Source organism: Anomaloglossus baeobatrachus, chromosome 2 (genome assembly GCF_048569485.1).
Source record: "Anomaloglossus baeobatrachus isolate aAnoBae1 chromosome 2, aAnoBae1.hap1, whole genome shotgun sequence".
Lineage (NCBI taxonomy): Eukaryota > Metazoa > Chordata > Amphibia > Anura > Aromobatidae > Anomaloglossus > Anomaloglossus baeobatrachus.
In genome coordinates this window covers 116,300,543-116,321,814 of record NC_134354.1, presented here as the reverse complement: position 1 = coordinate 116,321,814, position 21,272 = coordinate 116,300,543, and the positions used below count along the sequence as shown (strand labels likewise).

At 43.7% G+C, this 21,272-nt stretch overlaps 1 protein-coding gene across 1 annotated transcript in view; it reads left to right on the top strand.

The window, feature by feature from the left end:
• The window catches only part of WSCD1 (WSC domain containing 1), a 248,127-nt gene that overhangs the window by 128,654 nt on the left and 98,201 nt on the right, over positions 1 to 21,272 (top strand). The gene's annotated exons all lie outside the window — the stretch shown is intronic.

Below are 21,272 nucleotides of genomic sequence, written 5' to 3'. Positions count from 1 at the left end.
CATTGAAAACGGTTACACATTTATCTCAGGACTAATGATATTAAAGGGAACCTGTCAGGTACAATATGCACCCAGATCCATGAGCAGTTCAGGCTGCATATTTCAAATCCTTGCTTAACTGTCCCTGTATCTAGTAGCATAGATAAAGAGATCTTTAACAAAAACTATTTCTAAAGATCTGTTATGATATGCTGATGTGCGTAGGGACTAGTTGCAAGGATGTTCGTTCCTGCGCTCATTTTGCATTATTAGCATGTTAGCACGCCCACAGGGGTGTGTTAACATGCTATGCAATGCCCACTACCCAGCGTCATTATCAGCAGTGACACACATACCTGTGGCTTTTGCACTGCCTAAGAACACAGTGTGCATGATCAAAAATTCCCAGGACTTCCGGTCATGTGCACTACATCAGTTTGAAGCTAGGACCCATACACCCAGCTTCATAGTGTGCATCAACAGAAGTCTGGGTATCATGTGCACTGAGCAGAAATCCAGGTTTGGACGTGGTGGCAGAAGAGGTGAGCATGACCATGCCTATGACTTTGCGCATTCATTAGCATGTTAGCATACCCACAAGGGCGTCCTTACATGCTAAGGGGGCCGACTAGCCAAGGGAACTAACTTCCTTGCGACTAGTCGCTGGCCTCATTAGCATATAATGAAGGATCTCTTTATCTATGCTACTAGATGCTGGGACTGCAAGGCAGGGATTAGGAATATGCACCCAGAACTGCTTGTGGTTCTGGGTGAAAATGGCACCTGACCGGATCCATTTAAGTTATTATTAATATACCAATTTGATTATTTTAAATAAAATAAGGTAACTTCTCCATGTAGTAAGCAGCCAAGACATTTTCCCCATACAGGTAAAATTGGCCATAGTTACAGTGCCTTGCGAAAGTATTCGGCTCCCTTGAATTTGTCAACCTTTTCCCACATTTCAGGCTTCAAACATATAGATAAACATTTTAATGTTATGGTGAAGAATAAACAACAAGTGGGACACAATTGTGAGGTTGAACAAAATTTTTTGTTTATTTTAAACCTTTTTTAAAAATAAAAAACAGATAAGTGGGGCGTGCAATATTATTACTTTCAGTGCAGCAAACTCACTCCAGAAGTTCATTGAAGATCTCTGAATTATCCAATGTTGTCCTAAATGACTGATGATGATAAATACAATACACCTGTGTGTAATCTAGTCTCTGTATAAATGCACATGCTCTGTGATAGTCTCAGGGTTCTGTTTAAAGTGCAGATAGCATCATGAAGACCAAGGAACACACCAGACATGTCCGTGATACTGTCTCTCGATGTGTAAAACTGATAAAGACATACCCCAAGTGACTTGCAGCTATGATCGCAGCAAAAGGTGGTGCTACAAAGTATTAACTTAGAGGACGGATAATATTGCACGCCCCAATTTTCAGTTTTTTATTTTTTAAAAATGTTTAAAAGCAATAAATTTCGTTCAACTTTACAATTGTGTCCCACTTGTTTTTGAGTCTTCACCATAATTTAATTTTTTTTATCTTTATGTTTGAAGCCTGAAATGTGGGAAAAGGTTGAAAAATTCAAGGGCGCCAAATACTTTCGCAAGGCACTGTAAGTTAATGAGTGTTGTTTTACTTTTCTCTTTGTTAATCAGTAAGGTACAAAGAAAGCTTGATTGGATGGACAAGTCTGCTTTTATTATACTACTATAATACATTTTAAACTTAAAAATAAGGTAAAAAAATTCCACTTTTCGGGAAGCGTTCCAGTATAAATAATCTACTGTAGCTGCTGCTATTTTCTAAAGGCTTCTTTTCATGTAATTGTTTTGTATATATTCTTTCTATGCAATTTTCTGCAACAAGCTCTTGTTTGATCTAACAAATCTGCCGCATTTCCATATATAATATATTCATAAAAGCCATTGTGTTAATAGTACCGCAGTAGCACAAGGGATTAGGTGCATCAAATGCTTTTTATTATCTATTTGACATGTGCAGCATTATTTTATGTTTTCAGACATTAATTACAATGATAGCTCATCTATGTGTCAGTAATCTGCCTATTCATTTAGGAAAATAAGCTCTTGCTCTATTCTTGCCAGTAATGAGTCCAAAAGATAAGGAAACATCAGGCAAGGCTACGAGGGCAAGTCAGCAATTTCAAAACAAATAAACAGAGGAGCCAGTCAAGAAAATAGACTGATACATTTATAGCAAGAAGTCGGCTACAGACCATTTAGTTTTGTTTTCCATAGAATTTTTTTCTGAATATAGAATTTATTCTGCTTTTAACGTCTTAACATGGCTATATTTGCATATATTATTATTTTGTATTGACACCAGAAATATCACTATTTGGAAAACCTGCTTTCAAGCTTTCAAAAACTACCCATCGTGATGTGGATGGCGGAAATATTACATCTTCCTAGACTAGTCCCAACTACGCGGAACAAACATGCAACTTGCATAAAGCTCATCATACTGAGTGACTATCCCAAATTAGAGATCGGGCAAAATTCCAATTCACCGGTTCGCGCACATTTTCCCAGGAAATTTGATTAGCAAAGAAGTTATTGTCCTTCAATTTTACAGTATGTCCCTATATTATGCTGTGAAGTCTTTCCAGACATTCCAGATCCCAGAAAATAAATAAATGTAAGATGTTAAAAATGTAAAAAATCTTTGTAGTTACCTTATCTCTCCAGCCTCTCTGCTACTTAATGTCACCCATTTAGTCCTTACTGCTTCTTCTTACCATGGTACTGCAAGCATATGAAAGGTCATAACGTCACAACACACTGTGACCTTTTGACTCATGTATAGACCCTTCCTGGACCTCATCAGATGTGAAAGTCCCAGCCCAGTGTTAGGCCTCCAACACACATCCGTGAAACACGTGCGTGTTTGGTCCGTTTCCGGATGTACTGGAGACACGGCCAAACATGCACCAATGTTTTGCTATGTTTGAGGTCACACGTGCGTTATTCCATATGGTCCGTGTGTCCGTGTCTGTGATACGTATGTGTATTCATTTTGCACGGAAGCATGTCCGTTTTCTGCACAGAACACGCACACACGGACCCAATAGAAGTCTATGGGTCCGTGAGCACACGTATGTGACACGGATGCATCTCCGTATGCTCCTTCTACGTTTTATGCTTTTTTCTAGTGATGTCGGTCATTCTTTCTTTTTCTGTGTATGTCGGTCAATCTCCCTCAGTCCGTCGATCGGTCTCTCTGTCTTGTCTGTCCCTCTCTCTCTCTGTCCATGTCGGTCAGTCTCCCCCCTCTCTCATACTCACCGTTCCCCGCCCACCGGTGCCTATGATTGGTTGCAGTGAGACACGCCCCCATGCTGAGTGACAGCTGTCTCACTGCAACCAATCACAGCCGCCGTTAGGCCTGTCAATATCAAGCAGTAAAATAAATAAATAATTAATTTTAAAAAAACGACGTGCGGTTCCCCTCATTTTGATACCAGCCAGGGTAAAGTCAAACGGCTGAAGGCTGGTATTCTCAGGATGGGGAGCCCCACATTATGGGGATCCCCCCAGCCTAACAATATCAGCTAGCAGCCGCCCAGAATAGCCACATCCATTAGATGCGACAGTTCTGGGACTCTACCCGGCTCTTCCCGATTCGCCCTGGTGCGTTTGCAATCGGGGTAATAAGCAGTTAATGGCAGCAGCCCATAGCTGCCACTAAGTCCAAGATTAATCATGTCAGGCATCTCCCCGAGATACCTTCCATGATTAATCTGTAAGTTACAGTAAACACATACACCCGAATAAATCCTTTATTTGGAATAATAAACACTAACAAATACCCTTGTTCACCACTTTATTAAGCCCGAAAAACACATCCATGCCCGGCGTAATCCACGGAGGTCCCGCGTCGCTTCCAGCTCTGCTACATGAAGGTGATAGGAGCTGCAGAAGAACACCGCCGCTCCTGTCAGCTCCACACAGCAACTGAGGTGAGAAGCGCGATCAGCGATGATGTCACTCAGGTTACTCGCGGCCACCGCTGGATCCTCCAACTGTGACTGCAAGTCGCCCGAGTGACAGCGATGAAGTCACTGGTGAGTTGCGGTCATGGGTGGAGGATCCAGCTAGCCGCGGGTAACCTGAGTGACGGCAGCGCTAATCGCGCTGCTCACTTCAGTGACTCAGGGGATTAGCGGTCACTGGTGAATCCTTCACAGGTGACCGCTAATCAGTACGTGACACAGACAGAGCCGCGGTATGGCAATGAAGTCGGGTGAAGTTCACCCGAGTTCATTCTCATCGCGCGTCGCTGTCTGCCGTCAGCGGGTATGTATCAATGACATTGTGCATCACACACGGAACATTTCACACGGGCAACACACGGACATGTCACTTACGTATCTCACGCACACAAGGACATTGAACACGCACACACGGCTAGCATACGCAATTCACACGGATGCCACACATACCATAAAAACGGACTAAAAAACGGAAAACTGACCCGAAAAACGGAACGTAACACACGTGCGTGTTTTTCACGGATGTGTGTTGGAGGCCTAAGAAGGGATTTCAGTATGAGCAGCGGTGATAAAAAGATTCGGTGAAGACCAGACAGGTGCCGGTGAAGAGCAGTGTGGCCTGAGAAGTAATCAGTAAAGTGAGTATAAGGAATTTTTCAATTTTTTAACCTTTTGGTGCTCCTTCATAGTTTACTAAAATGGCAGCCAGTGACACATTTTTGTAAAATTTGAGTAGAATTCAATTCTCTTTAACTATATTTTCAAATCTCTACTCAGAATTTTCAGAACTTGACGTGATTTGTGTCCTTCCATTTCTGTCGCCTTATTAGAGCTATCTAATATATTGGATATCTCAAATAAACACATACACTATAGTGAATTTTGTTGGAATCCATTTCTGAAGGTTTTTGGGAGTATGACTATAAGGCTGGAGTCACACTAGCGTATGGCATCTGATGCGAGCGTGAGCCGAGTGTCATGCGACTGTGACCCGATCTTGCAAATGCGTCACAGCTGTGAAGCTGAGGGTGGCCGCTGCAGAGGAGAGGGACGAGTTAATCCCCCATCTCCTCAATTGTTAGCCTGTGCGTATATCGCACCGCACTGGGAAAACATCCGAGTGCTGTCCGATGTTTCTCTCACACCCATTCACTTGAATGGGTGCGAGTGATATGGCTCTCGCAGAAAATCGCAGCATGTTGCGACTTTTCTCGCATCCAGAATCTGGATGCGAGAAAAGCTGACCTACTACTCTCCCTCATTGACTAACATTGGTCAGAGTGCAATGCGAGATTTTCTCGCATTGCACTCGTTCATTTTTCACACTCGTGTGAGCGTGCCCTAAGACGAAAACAGATGGACAAACCCAATAAAACACAAGGAGAACTTAAATACAACATGTAGATGTTTTTCATGCTCAATTTTGATAAAATGTAAGGACCTGAGTGAAGCAAGACATGAGATCTAACCCTTTAATCAGAACTGTTATTGAATTTTGACTGACAATTGTTGCAAGTATGGAACAAGACCAATTTAGCATGCCAATATGGTAAATTGGGGCACTTCTTAGCACAGCCATGTATTCACTTTTTAATGAAGCACTCACTCTACATAATGACACAATGGCGCACTGCACCTTCATTTTAAGTTTGTTACAGCTGTATACAAAGTGAACCTTACCAGTTAGGCTGATTTCACATCAGCGTTTTTTTAACTGCAGCAGGAATCGATTTTTTGGCGCAAATCCGGATCCTTTACAAATGCGTTGTCATTTCAATGCATTTGCAATGGAATGGCGGCAAGATGCGGTCATATGCGGTTGCATGCGTCATACAAAGGATCCGTTGTTTTGCAGTATTTTTACTTTTTTCAAAAACGCTACTTGTAGTGTTTTTGACCTCAGTCAAAATACTGCATCTCACCGGATCTGTGACATTGCGGTGCTAGCAGCAATGCAGCTTAATGAGGGCCGGATCCTGCTGATTCGAAAGTCACCGCATTGTGATAGGCAGGATCCTGTTTTGTATACTGAGCATGCCCAGTACAGAAAACTGTTCATTTCTGTACTCTTTTCATTCTCTCGTTCTCGTTCTCTCTCTCTCTCTCTCTCTCTCTCTTTCTCTTCTCTCTACCTCCTCTCTCTCTTCTCTCTTCCTCCTCTCTCTCTTCTCTCTTCCTCCTCTCTCTCTTTTCTCTCTCTTCTCTCACTCTTCTCTCTCTCTCTTCTCTTACTCTTCTCTCTCTTCTCTTTCTCTTCTCTCTCTCTCTTCTCTTTCTCTTCTCTTCTCTCTCTCTCTTCTCTTTCTCTTCTCTTTCTCTTCTCTCCCTCCTCTCTCTTCTCTTCTCTCTCTCTTCTCTCTCTCTTCTCTATCTCTTCTCTCTTCTCTCTCTCCTCAAATTCAAATATGCTTTATTGGCAGGACCAAAATACAATTAGTATTGCCAAAGCAAGAGAAATACAGTAAGTGTGGTGGGAGGGGATCCGGGTTATAGGAAGTTAGGGGCACAATTTGGGCTCTGAAAGTCCTTTTAGGGGATTTATGTTCCCCTCAGCTTATGACTTGTGGTGACATATTGGGCGGCGGTCTCCACCATTGTTTCCTCTTCTCCCAGTAGGAAGCGGAGTTTCATCTCCTCGTCCATGGATGGAAAGTCCAGGGTATGAGTGGTAAGTATCTGGAAGTGGGAGGCTCTCACTGCTGAGTATTTGTTGCAGTGCAGCAGGAAATGCGCCTCGTCCTCCAGAGACCACTGCTGGCAGTGCTTGCACAGTCTGTTCTCCCGCGGCTTGTATGTCTGTCGATGTCCTGTTTACACTGCTAGGCTGTGGGCATTCAGTCTGTACAGGCTCAGGGTCTGCCTATCTTTGGGGTGGTGTAACCTTTCCAGATATGGGGTCATAATGTAGTCCCTCTGCAGTGACCGGTAGATGGCGAGTTTCTGGGAGTTCTCTAATTTACTCTTCCAATCCTCGATGTGTTGCATCTTGCAGCTCTCTGAGATCTCTTTTATTTGGGCTTTTGTCAGGATGTGTTGCTGACTTTGGCTGTACTGGTTGCCGGGGTTCCTGGCTTGCTCTGGACTCTGGCTCAGCAGAGCTTTATGATGGTAGGAGCTGGGGTTGCTGTTCTGTATGTGTGTCTGGTGTGATAGCGCCCTCTTGTGTATACAGAGCCATAAGGAGGATCGGCCTAGCTCTGTCCGACAGGCTATGTTTGAGGTGCTGCGATGGACTTGGAGGAGATATTTACAGAACTCCATGTGGAAGACTTCGGTTGGGCTGGAATTCCACTTTGTGTGGTCTGGGTAGGTCACTGGGCCCCATACCTCGCTGCCATACAGCAGTATAGGGGTGATGACGCTATCAAATATCTTGAGCCAGACTCTCACAGGTGGTTTGAGGTGGTACTGAGGGCTGTCTTCTAATGGCATAGAAAGTTCTGCATGCTTTTCCTTTCAGGGCTTCTGCTGCTTGCTTCAGGCTCCCGTTATTGCTTAGCTCCAGACCAAGGTAGGTATAGTTGCTGGTCTTCTCCAGCATGGAGCCATTTAATGTGAAGGTGGGAGTGGGTATTTTATTCTGGTTCCTCTTCTGAAATACCATGACTTTGGTCTTCTTTTGGTTGATGGGAAGCGCCCATGTAGTGCTGAATGTTTCCAGTACTGCCAGGCAATCTTGGAGGCCTCTTTCGGTTGGGGAAAGTAGCAGTACAGCAGGATCTTCACCTCTCGGTCATGCAGATTGACGCCAGGAGTGGGGGAGGACTCTAGAGCTGCTGCTAGTCCATTTATATAGATTTTGAATAGAGGGGCTAAGGCTGCAGCCCTGTCTGACCCCATGGCCCTGTCGGAAGAAAGCCGTCCTCTTCCCGTTCACCTTCACGCTGCACCGGCTCTCAGTGTATGAGCTCTTGATCACGTTGTAGGTTCTGCCACCTATTCTACTCTCCAGATGTTTCAGGAACAGGCCAGGGTTCCACACTGAGTCAAATGCCTTTTTGAAGTCCACGAAGCACATATTTTCCCCTGTTTTTTGCTGTGGACGTGGGTCTTGATGAGGCTGTGCAGGGTGTAGATGTGATCGGTGGTGCGGTGGTTTGGCATGAACCCAGCTTGGCTTCTGCTCAGGATGTCACTCTGGGTGAGGAAGGCGATAATCCTTTTATTAATGATGCTGTTAAACAGTTTTCCCAAAATGTTGTTGACATAGATCCCTCTGTAGTTTGCTGGCTCATATCGGTCTCCATTCTTGTAGATGGGCGTTATTAGACCTTGATTCCACCTTCTCTCTCTCTCTCTTCTCTCTCTTCTCTCTTCCTACTCTCTCTCTCTCACTTCTCTCTCTTCTCTCTCTCTTCTCTCTCTCTTTTCTCTCTCTTCTCTTTCTCCTCTCTCTCTTCTCTCTCTCTTCTCCTCTCTCTTCTCTCTTCTCTCTCTCTCTTCTCTCTCTCTCTTCTCTCTCTCTTCTCTCTCTCTTCTCTCTCTCTTCTCTCTCTCTCTTCTCTCTTCTTTCTCTTCTCTCTCTTCTCTCTTTCTTCTCCCTCTCTCTTCTGTCTCTCTCTCTCTTATCTTTCTCTTCTCTCTCTCTTCACTCTCTTCTCTTTCTCTTCTCGCTCTTCTCTCTCTTTTCTCTCTCTTCCCTCTCTCCCTCTCTTCTCTCCCTTCCCTCTATCTTCCCTCTCTCTCTTCCCTCTCTCTAATGGGGGCACAAAGGCATTTACATTTAGCTCTGTAGCACAGGAAGACGTGAAGGTACACTTTTCTACAAATAATAATTGAATATGCATATTGTCTTTTCCACATTACAGTCATGGCCAAAAGTTTTGAGAATGCTACAAATATTAATTTTTACAAAGTCTACTGCTTAAGTTTTTCTAATGGCAATTTGCATATACTCCAGAATGTCATAAAGAGTGATCAGCTTAACAGCAATTACTTGCAAAGTCAATATTGGCTAAGAAAATGAACTTTAACCCCCAAAACACATTTCAACATCATTGCATTCCTGCCTTAAAAGGAGCTGCTAACATTGTTTTAGTGATTGATTGTTCCATTAACACAGGTGTGGGTGTTGACGAGGATAGGGCTGGCGATCAATCAGTCATGATTAAGTAAGAATGACACCACTGGACACTTTAAAATGAGGCTGGTGCTTGGTATCATTGTTTCTCTTCAGTTAACCATGGTTATGTCTAAAGAAACACGTGCAGCCATCATTGCTCTGCACAAAAATGGCCTAACAGGGAAGAGTATCGCAGCTACAAAGATTGCACCTCAGTCAACAATCTATCACATCATCAAGAACTTCAAGGAGAGAGCTTCCATTGTTGCCAAAAAGGCTCCAGGGCGCCCAAGAAGGACCACCAAACGCCAGGACCATATCTTAAAACTGTTTCAGCTGCGGGATCGGACTAACAGCAGTGACGAGCTAGCTCAGCAATGGCGGCAGGCTGGTGTGAGTGCTTCTGCACGCACTGTGAGGCGGAGGCTGCTTGAGCAAGGCCTGGTTTCAAGGAGGGCAGCAAAGAAGCCACTTCTCTCCAGAAAAAACATCAGGGACCGACTGATATTCTGCAAAAGATACAGGGAGTGGACTGCTGAGGACTGGGGTAAAGTCATTTTCTCAGATGAATCCCCTTTTCGATTGTTTGGAACATCTGGAAAACAGCTTATTAGGAGAAGAAGAGGTGAGCGCTACCACCAGTCTTGTCTCATGCCAACTGTTAAGCTTCCTGAAACGATTCATGTGTAGGGTTGCTTCTCAGCCAAGGGAATTGGCTCACTCACAGTCTTGCCTAAAAACACAGCCATGAATAAAGAATGGGACCAGAATGTCCTCCAAGAGCAACATCTCCCAACTGTCCAAGAGCAGTTTGGCGCCCAACAATGCCTTTTCCAGCATGATGGAGCACCTTGCCATAAAGCAAAGGTGATCACTAAATGGCTCATGGAACAAAACATAGAGATTTTGGGTCCATGGCCTGGAAACTCCCCAGATCTTAATCCCATTGAGAACTTGTGGGCAATCATCAAGAGACCGGTGGACAAACAAAAATCAACAAATTCTGGCAAAATGCAAACATTGCTTATACAAGAATGGACAGCTATCAGTCAGGATTTGATCCAGAAGTTGATTGAGAGCATGCCAGGGAGAATTGCAGAGGTCCTGAACAAGAAGGGTCAACACTGCAAATATTGACTTGCTGCATTAACTCATTCTAACTGTCAATAAAGCCTTTTACTACTCATAATATGATTGCAATTATATTTCTGTATGTGATGTAAACATCAGACAAACACAATTAAAAACCAGAGGGCAACAGATCATGTGAAAATATAATTTTGGTGTCATTCTCAAAACGTTTGGCCATGACTGTAGATAAAAGATGAAATATTGTCAATTTGATGTATAAAAAAATAAAAATGATACACTAAAATCTTGTTGAAGTGAGCGCTAAAATTGCAAAAAATGGTCTTTTAAGGAGTGATCCTGTCAGCAAAGATATCAATATACGCAAAAGATAGGTGACTTGACAAATCATCATGAAAACTGATAGGGGCCATTTCACTAAGGGCCTGTGCACATGGTGCATTATTTGATGCAGTGTTTGAGAAATCTGCACCAAAATCTGCATGCCTATCCTGAAGCCAACAAAGTCTGAGATTTCTGAAGTGCTGTGCGTACATTGCTTTTTTTTTTTCCTTGCAGATTTGATGCAGAAAAAATCTGCAGCATGTCAATTAGTAGGGTGTTGATTTCCTGTGTTTTTTAACCCTGTGACTCAAAGGCTGTGAGCCATTGACTTCACTAAAAAAATTCATGGGAAAAAAACACACCAAAATTGCATGCGTTTTTGGTGCATTTTTCTGCCAGGTGAATATTTGATGCAGAAATGTTTTGCACCAAATTTGCAGCATGTGTACATAGCCTCAAACTGGCATTGTATGTGGAATTTTAATGAAGCGTTCGTTGGAGTGCAATGTGAAAAAATCTTAAAGAGGAGCACACAAGTTAATGAATTTGGTGCTTGCTCTTTGTGGACTGTGCCTCCATGCGCCTTGCCAGAAATAGTTATGCAGTCAGGGGGCTGAAGTAGCATTTCTGACATAGGAAACAGCCTATTTAATAAATTCAATGGGAGGGAATAGCCACGTTCTTCCTGCCCCAGCTCCACCTAGCTGCTTTAAGAAAACAACATAAGTCTTAAAAAATTTTTGTGCAACTTCACGTTGCGCAATTTTTTAAAAACTTTTCCAACCGTTTAATGTCATCGATTTTCTGGTGTAAAATCTTTGACGAATCAACACTATAGCTTGCATGGAAAGAGGGTTGGTTTTCACAAAAGTGCAGTCTATTAGGGTAGGATTCCACTTGCGAAAGACTCACACGTATCTCGCATCGCGTCATCTGGCATAAGGGAGTGTTACATGCAGCGATATCGCTGGTGAGAGCACCCGCCTCCGTCATTTGTGCGTCACAAGCAAATCACTGCGCACAATATCGTTAGAAGCTGTCACACGGACTTACCTGCCTAGCGACGTCGCTGTGTCCGGCGAACCGCCTCCTTTCTAAGGGGGTGGTTCATTCGGCATCACAGCAGCGTCACTGACGGCCGCCCAATAGAAGTGGAGGGGCGGAGATGAGTGGGACGTAACATCCCGCCCACCTCCTTCCTTCCTCATTGCCGGCGGCCGCAGGTAAGCTGTACTCCTTTGCTCCCGAGGTGTCACACATAGCGATGTGTGCTGCCTTGGGAATGATGAACAACCTGCGTGCTCAACAATCAATGATTTTTTTAAAAGGAACGACGTGTCAACGATGGACGATAAGGTGAGTATTTTCCATCGTTAACGGTCGTTTCTTGCTGTCACACGCAACGACGTCTCTATCGATGCCGGATGTGCATCACGGAATCCGTGACCCCGGCGATATATCATTAGATACGTCGTTGCGTGTAACGGAGCCTATAGCCTGCCTCTCTTCCGACAGGAGCGGGTCAGCTGCATCTATTTCTATGCAGCTGAGACGCTCTCATTGGGAAAGAGGCAGGCCATGCCGGGTGATGCAATGTGAGATACGCTCGAGTCTCACGCAAGTGGAAAAGAGCCCTTAGAGAGACTTTCATGTAACAACAATTCCATATCATAGCTATAGAATAGAAATGAGAAGCCAGCTCAGGCCACATTACGATCTGTTAGGAGGGAGATTTGCAGAACATAAATTAAGAAGAACATTTGAAAGATCTTTACATCATCTCCCTGATGGATCTTTACTCTCTTACTTTGAGCATCTGTTGTCCAGATGAACGGTCCATCAATGCTTCTACATTACGGGCAGATTCATTTTACATTTTTTTCTTATATTTTAATACTTGCTGCAGTACAAACCAGTGACTGAAATAGTTAATCCCTTTTCCTCCAAATACCAATTTTTCTGCTTCAATGCAGATCACAAGAAAAATCAATAGAAAAGGTAGGGTGAGGGGAATCAGCATTTATTTTTCTGCTTATTTTGTCAGCAGATGACATTTGATCCTGTAATGAAATATCACAATATGAGGCTTGTTGTAATTGCTAATCACACTGTCCCTTCACCCAGGAGAAAAACAAATATGAAGTAGATTGCGTCTGAACGGTGACATTTTTTAAAAAAAATATCATATGTTTCCTTAAGGACATTTGTTACCAACGTGGAGGAAGCGCCTGGATCTCTCTGACATCTTCACATTGTCTCACGACACAGTGCCTTGGTTTGTTATAAAATATCATGTTAAGATTATATTGTATATATATCTCTGATGCACATACCCTGCTACAAGAACCAGGCTGGTTAGAGGGATTGCAGATAAATTCCCCAGTTATTTTAGAAAAACGAAATACTGGTATTACTTAAAAAAATAATTAGATTCTGCGAATTAGGAGTGTTCTATAATTACAATTACAGTCATATGAAAAAGTTTGGGCACCCCTATTAATGTTAACCTTTTTTCTGTATAACAATTTGGGTTTTTGCAACAGCTATTTCAGTTTCATATATCTAATAACTGATGGACTGAGTAATATTTCTGGATTGAAATGAGGTTTATTGTACTAACAGAAAATATGCAATCCGCATTTAAACAAAATTTGACCGGTGCAAAAGTATGGGCACCCTTTTCAATTTCTTGATTTGAACACTCCTAACTACTTTTTACTGACTTACTAAAGCACTAAATTGGTTTTGTAACCTCATTGAGCTTTGAACTTCATAGGCAGGTGTATCCAAACATGGGAAAAGGTATTTAAGGTGGCCACTTGCAAGTTGTTCTCCTATTTGAATCTCCTATGAAGAGTGGCATCATGGGCTCCTCAAAACAACTCTCAAATGATCTGAAAACAAAGATTATTCAACATAGTTGTTCAGGGGAAGGATAGAAAAAGTTGTCTCAGAGATTTAAACTGTCAGTTTCCACTGTGAGGAACATAGTAAGGAAATGGAAGAACACAGGTACAGTTCTTGTTAAGCCCAGAAGTGGCAGGCCAAGAAAAATATCAAAAGGCAGAGAAGAAGAATGGTGAGAACAGTCAAGGACAATCCACAGACCACCTCCAAAGACCTGCAGCTTCATCTTGCTGCAGATGGTATCAATGTGCATCTGTCAACAATACAGCACACGTTGCACAAGGAGAAGCTGTATGGGAGAGTGATGCGAAAGAAGCCGTTTCTGCAAGCACGCCACAAACAGAGTCGCCTGAGGTATGCAATAGCATATTTGGACAAGCCAGTTACATTTTGGAAGAAGGTCCTGTGGACTGATGAAACAAAGATTGAGTTGTTTGGTCATACAAAAAGGCGTTATGCATGGAGGCAAAAAAAAGACGGCATTCCAAGAAAAGCACTTGCTACCCACAGTAAAATTTGGTGGAGGTTCCATCATGCTTTGGGGCTGTGTGGCCAATGCCGGCATCGGGAATCTTGTTACAGTTGTGGGTCGCATGGATTCAACTCAGTATCAGCAGATTCTTGACAATAATCTGCAAGAATCAGTGACGAAGTTGAAGTTACGCAGGGGATGGATATTTCAGCAAGACAACGATCCAAAACACCGCTCCAAATCTACTCAGGCATTCATGCAGAGGAACAATTACAATGTTCTGGAATGGCCATTCCAGTCCCCAGACCTGAATATCATTGAAAATCTGTGGGATGTTTTGAAGCGTGCTGTCCATGCTCGGCGACCATCAAACTTAACTGAACTGGAATTGTTTTGTAAACAGGAGTGGTCAAATATACCTTCATCCAGGATCCAGGAACTCATTAAAAGCTACAGGAAGCAACTAGAGGCTGTTATTTTTGCAAAAGGAGGATCTACAAAATATTAATGTCACTTTTATGTTGAGGTGCCCATACTTTTGCACCGGTCAAATTTTGTTTAAATGCGGATTGCACATTTTCTGTTAGTACAATAAACCTCATTTCAATCCAGAAATATTACTCAGTCCATCAGATATATGAAACTGAAATAACTGTTGCAAAAACCCAAATTGTTATAAAGAAAAAAGGTTAACATTAATAGGGGTGCCCAAACTTTTTCATATTACTGTATGTGATTGCTCAGGGTCTGATTACTGGGACCTCAGTGATCATAAAAATGGCTTGATCTGTGTCCAATGTGTTGATGGAGTAGTGACTGTGCATGCCAGTCTCAGCTCTGTTCACTGTCTATGGAACATCTCATGGAGACGTTATTGAGACTAATGGTGTTCCATTAGTCAGATCTCCTTTTATTACACTTCTCACACTAAAGGGTGCTTTACACGCTGCGACATCGCTAACGATATATCGTTGGGCTTACTGTGTTTGTGACGCACATCCGGCGTCGTTTGCGACATCGCAGCGTGTGACAGCTAGGAGCGACGATCAACGATCGCAAAAACGGGAAAAATCGTTGATCGTTGACACGTCACTCCTTTTCATAATATTGTTGGTGGTGCATGCCGCTAGTTGTTCGTCATTCCTGGGGCAGCACACATCGCTATGTGTGACACTGCAGGAATGACGAACATCTCCTTGCCTGCATCCACCGGCAATGAGGAAGGAAGGAGGTGGGCGGCATGTTCCGCCCGCTCATCTCCGCCCCTCCGCTTCTATTGGACGGCCGTTTTGTGACGTTGCTGTGACGCCGAACGCACCTCCCCCTTGAAGGAGGGATTGTTCGGCAGCAACAGCGACGTCGCAGAACAGGTATGTGTGTGTGACGCTGCCGTAGCGAAAATGTTTGCTACGGCAGCAATCACCACATATCGCACCAATGACGGGGGCGGGTGCTATCGCTCGTGACATCGCTAGCAATCGCTAGCGATGTCGCAGCGTGTAAAGCACCCTATAAGATATAAGTTATAAGAGTTGGATAACCCTATTAAAAACGGCCATCATACATATATGGCAGCAAAGCATATTTCATTGTGTCGACAAGGCTCAGGATCTAAGCTTGCCCCATGCCACACAGGTGTCAGCTGTGTTAAGCCAGCTTTACACCTTACAATTAGGTATGCGATCTCGTATGCGATGTGACATGCCCAGGTCGCATATGCGATTGAATGAGATTGCACGTAGGTCGTTCATTTTCTGTCACACGAGCGTTAGTAGTCTATGTTAAATTGATCAATTTTGTGTGCGATCCTTTAGATCATGTGTTCTGTGACGTATGCATTGGGCACCTTTTTTTTTTTTATTTATTGACTTGACAAGCGTGTGTAATGTGTAGGGATGCGTTTTTACTATGTCATCTGCCATTCAGCTCTGCTACATGGCCGCTGACAGCAGACACAGACAGCCATGTAGCAGAGCTGAATGGCAGATGACAGCAGACACAGACAGCCATGTAGCAGCGGTGAATGGTAGTTGACAGCAGACACAGAAAGAGCCGCACGATCAGAATGAACTCGGGTGAACCTCACCCGACTTCATTGTCATGCTGCAGCTCTGTCTGTGTCGCGTCCTGATTAGCGGTCATCAGTGAAGACTCACCGGTGACCGCTAAACTCCTGAGTAACTGAATTGAGCAGCCCTCTCTCATATACTCACCGATCCACGATCTCCGGCGCTGCACGGCATTCACACTGCTCCGGAGGCTTTTACTGTTTTGAAAAAACCGGCCGCCCATTAAACAATCTCGTATTCCCTGCTTACCCCGCCCACCGGCGCCTATGATTGGTTACAGTGAGACACGCCCCCCACGCTGAGTGACAGGTATCACAGCAGCCGGTGGGCGTGGCTATACTGTGTAGTGAAATAAATAATTAAATAATTTAAAAAAAAAGCGTGCGGTCCCCCCAATTTTAAAACCAGCCAGATAAAGCCATACGGCTGAAGGCTGGTATTCTCAGGATGGGGAGCTCCACGTTATGGGGAGCCCCCCAGCCTAACAATATCAACCAACAGCCGCCCAGAATTGCCGCATACATTAGATGCGACAGTTCTGGGACTGTACCCGGCTCTTCCCGATTTGCCCTGGTGCGTTGGCAAATCGGGGTAGTAAGGAGTTAATGGCAGCCCATATCTGCCACTAAATCCTAGATTAATCATGTCAGGCGTCTCCCCGAGATACCTTCCATGATTAATCTGTAAATTACAGTAAATAAACACACACACACGAAAAAATCATTTATTAGGAATAAAAAACACAAACATATACCCTGGTTAACCACTTTAATCAGCCCCAAAAAGCCCTCCATGTCCGGCGGAAGCCAGGATGCTCCAGCGTCGCTTCCAGTGCTGCTGCATGGAGGTGACCGGAGCTGCAGCAGACACAGCCGCTCCGGTCACCTCCACACAGCAACTGAAGACAGCCGCGCGATCAGCTGATCTGTCACTGAGGTTACCCGCTGTCACTGGATCCAGCGGTGGATGCAGCGGTGGCCGCGGGTAACCTCAGTGACAGCTCAGCTGATCGCGCTACTCACCGCCGCTCCGGTCAGCTCCAGGCAGCAACTGAGGTGAGTAGCGCTGGATCCAGTGACAGCGGGTAACCTCAGTGACAGCTCAGCTGATCGCGCGGCTGTCTTCAGTTGCTGTGTGGAGGTGACCGGAGCGGCGGTTTCTTCTGCAGCTCCGGTCACCTCCATGCAGCAGCGCTGGAAGCGACGCTGGAGCATCCTGGATTACGCCGGACATGGAGGGATTTTTGGGGCTGATTAATGTGGTTAACCAGGGTATATGTTTGTGTTTTTTATTTCAAATAAATGATTTTTTTCGGGTGTGTGTGTGTGTGTGTTTATTTACTGTAATTTACAGATTAATCATGGAAGGTGTCTCATAGATGCTTAACATGATTAATCTAGGACTTATTGGCAGCTATGGGCTGCGAATAACTCCTTATTACCCCGATTTGCCAACGCACCAGGGCAAATCGGGAAGAGCCGGGTACAGTCCCAGAACTGTCGCATATAATGTATGCGGCAATTCTGGGCGGCTGTTGGTTGATATTATTAGGCTTGGGGGCTCCCCATAACGTGGAGCTCCCCATCCTGAGAATACCAGCCTTCAGCCGTATGGCTTTATCTGGCTGGTTTTAAAATTAGGGGGGAACCGCACGCCGTTTTTTTTAATTATTTAATTATTTTTTTCACTACACAGTATAGACACGCCCACCGGCTTCTGTGATTGGGTGCAGTGTGACACCTGTCACTCAGCGTGGGGGCGTGTCTCACTGCAACCAATCATAGGCGCCGGTGGGCGGGGTAAGCAGGGAATACGAGATTGTTTAATGGGCGGCCGGCTTTTTCAAAACAGTAAAAGCCGCCGGAGCAGTGTGAACGCCGTGCAGAGCCGCGCCGGTGATCGGGGATCGGTGAGTATGAGAGAGGGGGTAAGAGGGATAGACTGACATGGACAGAGAGAGAGGGACAGAGATAGTTACTGACTGACAGAGATTAGTGAATGACAGACATTGTGAGACGCTTCAGAACGCAGCTTTTCAGCTGCGCTCTGAAGCAAACCTTTTTTAAGCTGTGGTGCAGAGCGCACACCTGCGCACATAGCATCAGACATAAAAATCGTATGATGGATGTCACACGTTACAATTGACTAGTTTCGTACTACCAAACGTCCAATGTATGAGGAATAAACGACGTGTATGCGATCACCGTATTTGCGTTCAATATCGATTGCACGTAGGTTTCACACACAAATACGTCACGAATGATGCCGGATGTGCGTCACTTACAACTTGACCCCGACGACGGATTGAAAGATCTATTGAAGCGTGTGAAGCAGGCTTTACACAGTCAGCACCTGATGGTTCCAATTGTATCAGGTACCAGAGGCATTGTGGCTCAGTGGTTAGTACTGGAGTCTTGCAGCGCTGGGGTCCTGGGCTCAAGGACAACACCTGCAAGGAGTTTGTATGTTCTCCCCATGTTTGCATGGGTTTTCTTTGGGTTCTCTGGTTTCCTCCCACACTTCAAAGATATACAGATACGGAATTTATATTGTGAGCCCCAATGGGGACTGTGTTGCTGATGTATGTAAAGCGCTGTGCATGTATATAAAGTGCTGTGCCTGAAATGAAAAACTGATGTGTTTTTTAAACAAGCATCATACTAATTCTTTGAGCGTTTTTTCAACATTAAAAGTAATGAGTGCAAAAATCCTACATGTGAACATATCCTCAAGAGGTGAAGGATTTTTTTTCCCCTGTTTTTTTTTATTTACCTTATACATGTCATTATACAGGAAATAATGTATCCTAACATTGTTTTTGCTGTAAAATCCATTTTTTCTTTGATTTTGTGTGATTTTTGTGTTTGTGTGTTTTATTATGTTGTTGACGTACATTTTCACATTACTATTTTTTTCGAACAAAATGGAATAATGTCTAACTTTTACCTTCTTACATGTGTTCTATGTATTTTGAATAAGATAGGACTATAAAGAAAATTTAAACCCTTGGATTTTTTTTTTTTTACATTTTACAACTCTTCCAACTTTTTGGGGAATTGAGGTTGCAGATATTTATTGTACAAAGTAGAAAATCCCTTGTAACTGGGATTCTAGACTCTAGATTATGTTTGCTTGATCTGCCATGCAGATTATTAAGATGAATGGTGCTGGTGATGACTAACCTTTAAATGCACGTAAGCATAAACTCTGTTTTGTTTTTGAGATACGAGTTATTACCTCCCTAGTTATAAAGATATTCAAGTTCTTTGAGACAGTATCCATAGGCATCCATTACTGCTCCATATGGGGCTGTCATTTATATAAAGCAGTTCATATTCTGCTTCATAGTAGCTGTTGCACTGACAGGAGAGTAATATTGCTACCTGCATCATTCCTGGTTTGATATTTCAGCTACCAAATAGAAATTGCTTATTCACCATAACTGTATCAATGCACTCTCTTCCAATAATTATATACAGCTGGTGACATTAATATTGAACATGTCACCAATTATCTAAGTAAATATATTTCTAAAGGTGGTATTGACATGAATTTCTCCCCAGATGTCGGTAACAACCCATCCAATCTACACAGGCAAACAAATCAAACCATGAATATTAATAAATGTAGTAATGTGTAATAGTGAGAAATGACACAGGGAAAAAGTATCGAACTTACTTAAATTTGTTTAAAACTTTGTTGAAAAGCCTTTGTTGGTAATGACACCTTCAAGATGTATGGAGAAACTAGTTGCATGCATTGCTCAAGTGTGATTTTGTCCATTCTTCCACAGAAACACACTTCAAATCCTGAAGGTTTCATGGGCTCCGTCTATGAATTCTGAGCTTTAGTTCTTTCAATAAATTTTCTATTGGATTCAGGTTCGGTGATTGGCAGGGCCATTCTAGCAGCTTTATTTTCGTTTTATGAGACCAATTGTGTTTAGGATCAATGTTTTGCTGAAAAGTCCACCCTCGTTTCATCTTCATCATCCTGGTAGATGGCAGCAGATTTTAATCAAGAATGTCTCATTAAATTGTTCATTCATCTTTCCTTCAATTACAATATATGAAGTTTAGTTTACCAGTGCCTGTATTCTCCCAGTATTTTACAGGCTCGTCTAAATGTTGAGCAAATTTTAAACACACTTGAACATACTTTTTGTTCAGCAATGGAGTCTTGCATGGTGAGCCGTGGATACAGGCCGTGGAGGATGAGCACATTAATTATTGGGGGTTTTTTGTTTAAACAACTGAACTTGCTGATTACAGGTCTTTATGTATCTGTCCACAGGTTGTTTTTGGCTCCTGGACAACGTTTCAGATAATTATTTTTACTCCTCTATCTGAAATCTTTCAGGGAGCCCTAGTCATGGCTGGTTTATGGTGAAGTTATGTTATTTCCAATTCTGGATTATGGCCCCAACAGTGCTCACTGGGACCTTCAGTGCTTTAGAAATTCTTCTGTAACCAATGCCATCAGTATGTTTTGCAACAATAAGGTTTGGAAGGTCTTGAGACAACTCACTGGTTTTACCTATCATGAGATGTTTATTGTGTGGCACCTTGGTAATGAGACATGTTTTTATAGGCCATCAATTGAATCATCTGATATTATTTTTCACTAAGGGGTACTTTGCACACTACGACATCGCAGGTGCGATATCGGTGGGGTCAAATCGAAAGTGACGCACATCTGGCGTCGCTGTCGACATCGGAGTGTGTTAATCGTTTTTACTACGATTAACGACCGCAAAAGCGTCAAAATCGTATGATCGCTGTAGCGTCGGTCGTTTCCATTATTTCGGAAGGATTGATGTTATGATGTTGTTCCTCGTTCCTGCGGCAGCACACATCGCTGTGTGTAAAGCCGCAGGAGCGAGGAACATCGCCTTACCAGCGTCCTGGCTGCAATGAGGAAGGAAGAAGGTGGGCGGGATGTTTACGTCCCGCTCATCTCCGCCCCCCTGCTTCTATTGGCCACCTGCCGTGTGATGTCGCTGTGACGCCGCACAACTCGCCCCCTTAGGAAGGAGGCGGTTCGCTGGCCACAGTGACGTCGCAGGGCAGGTAAGTGCATGTGAAGCTGCCGTAGCGATAATGTTCGCTACGGCAGCTATCACAAGATATCGCAGCTGTGACGGGGGCGGGTACTATCGCGCTCGGCATCGCTACCATCGGCTTGCGATGTCGTAGTGTGCAAGGTACCCCTAAGTGGCAGGGTAGATTTCTAATTACTGATAGATTTCACCTGGTGTCATGACTTTACATGGCTTTTTGCTCTTCTCTTTCTTCATATGTTCAATACTTTTTCCCTGTGACATTTCTCACTATTACATATC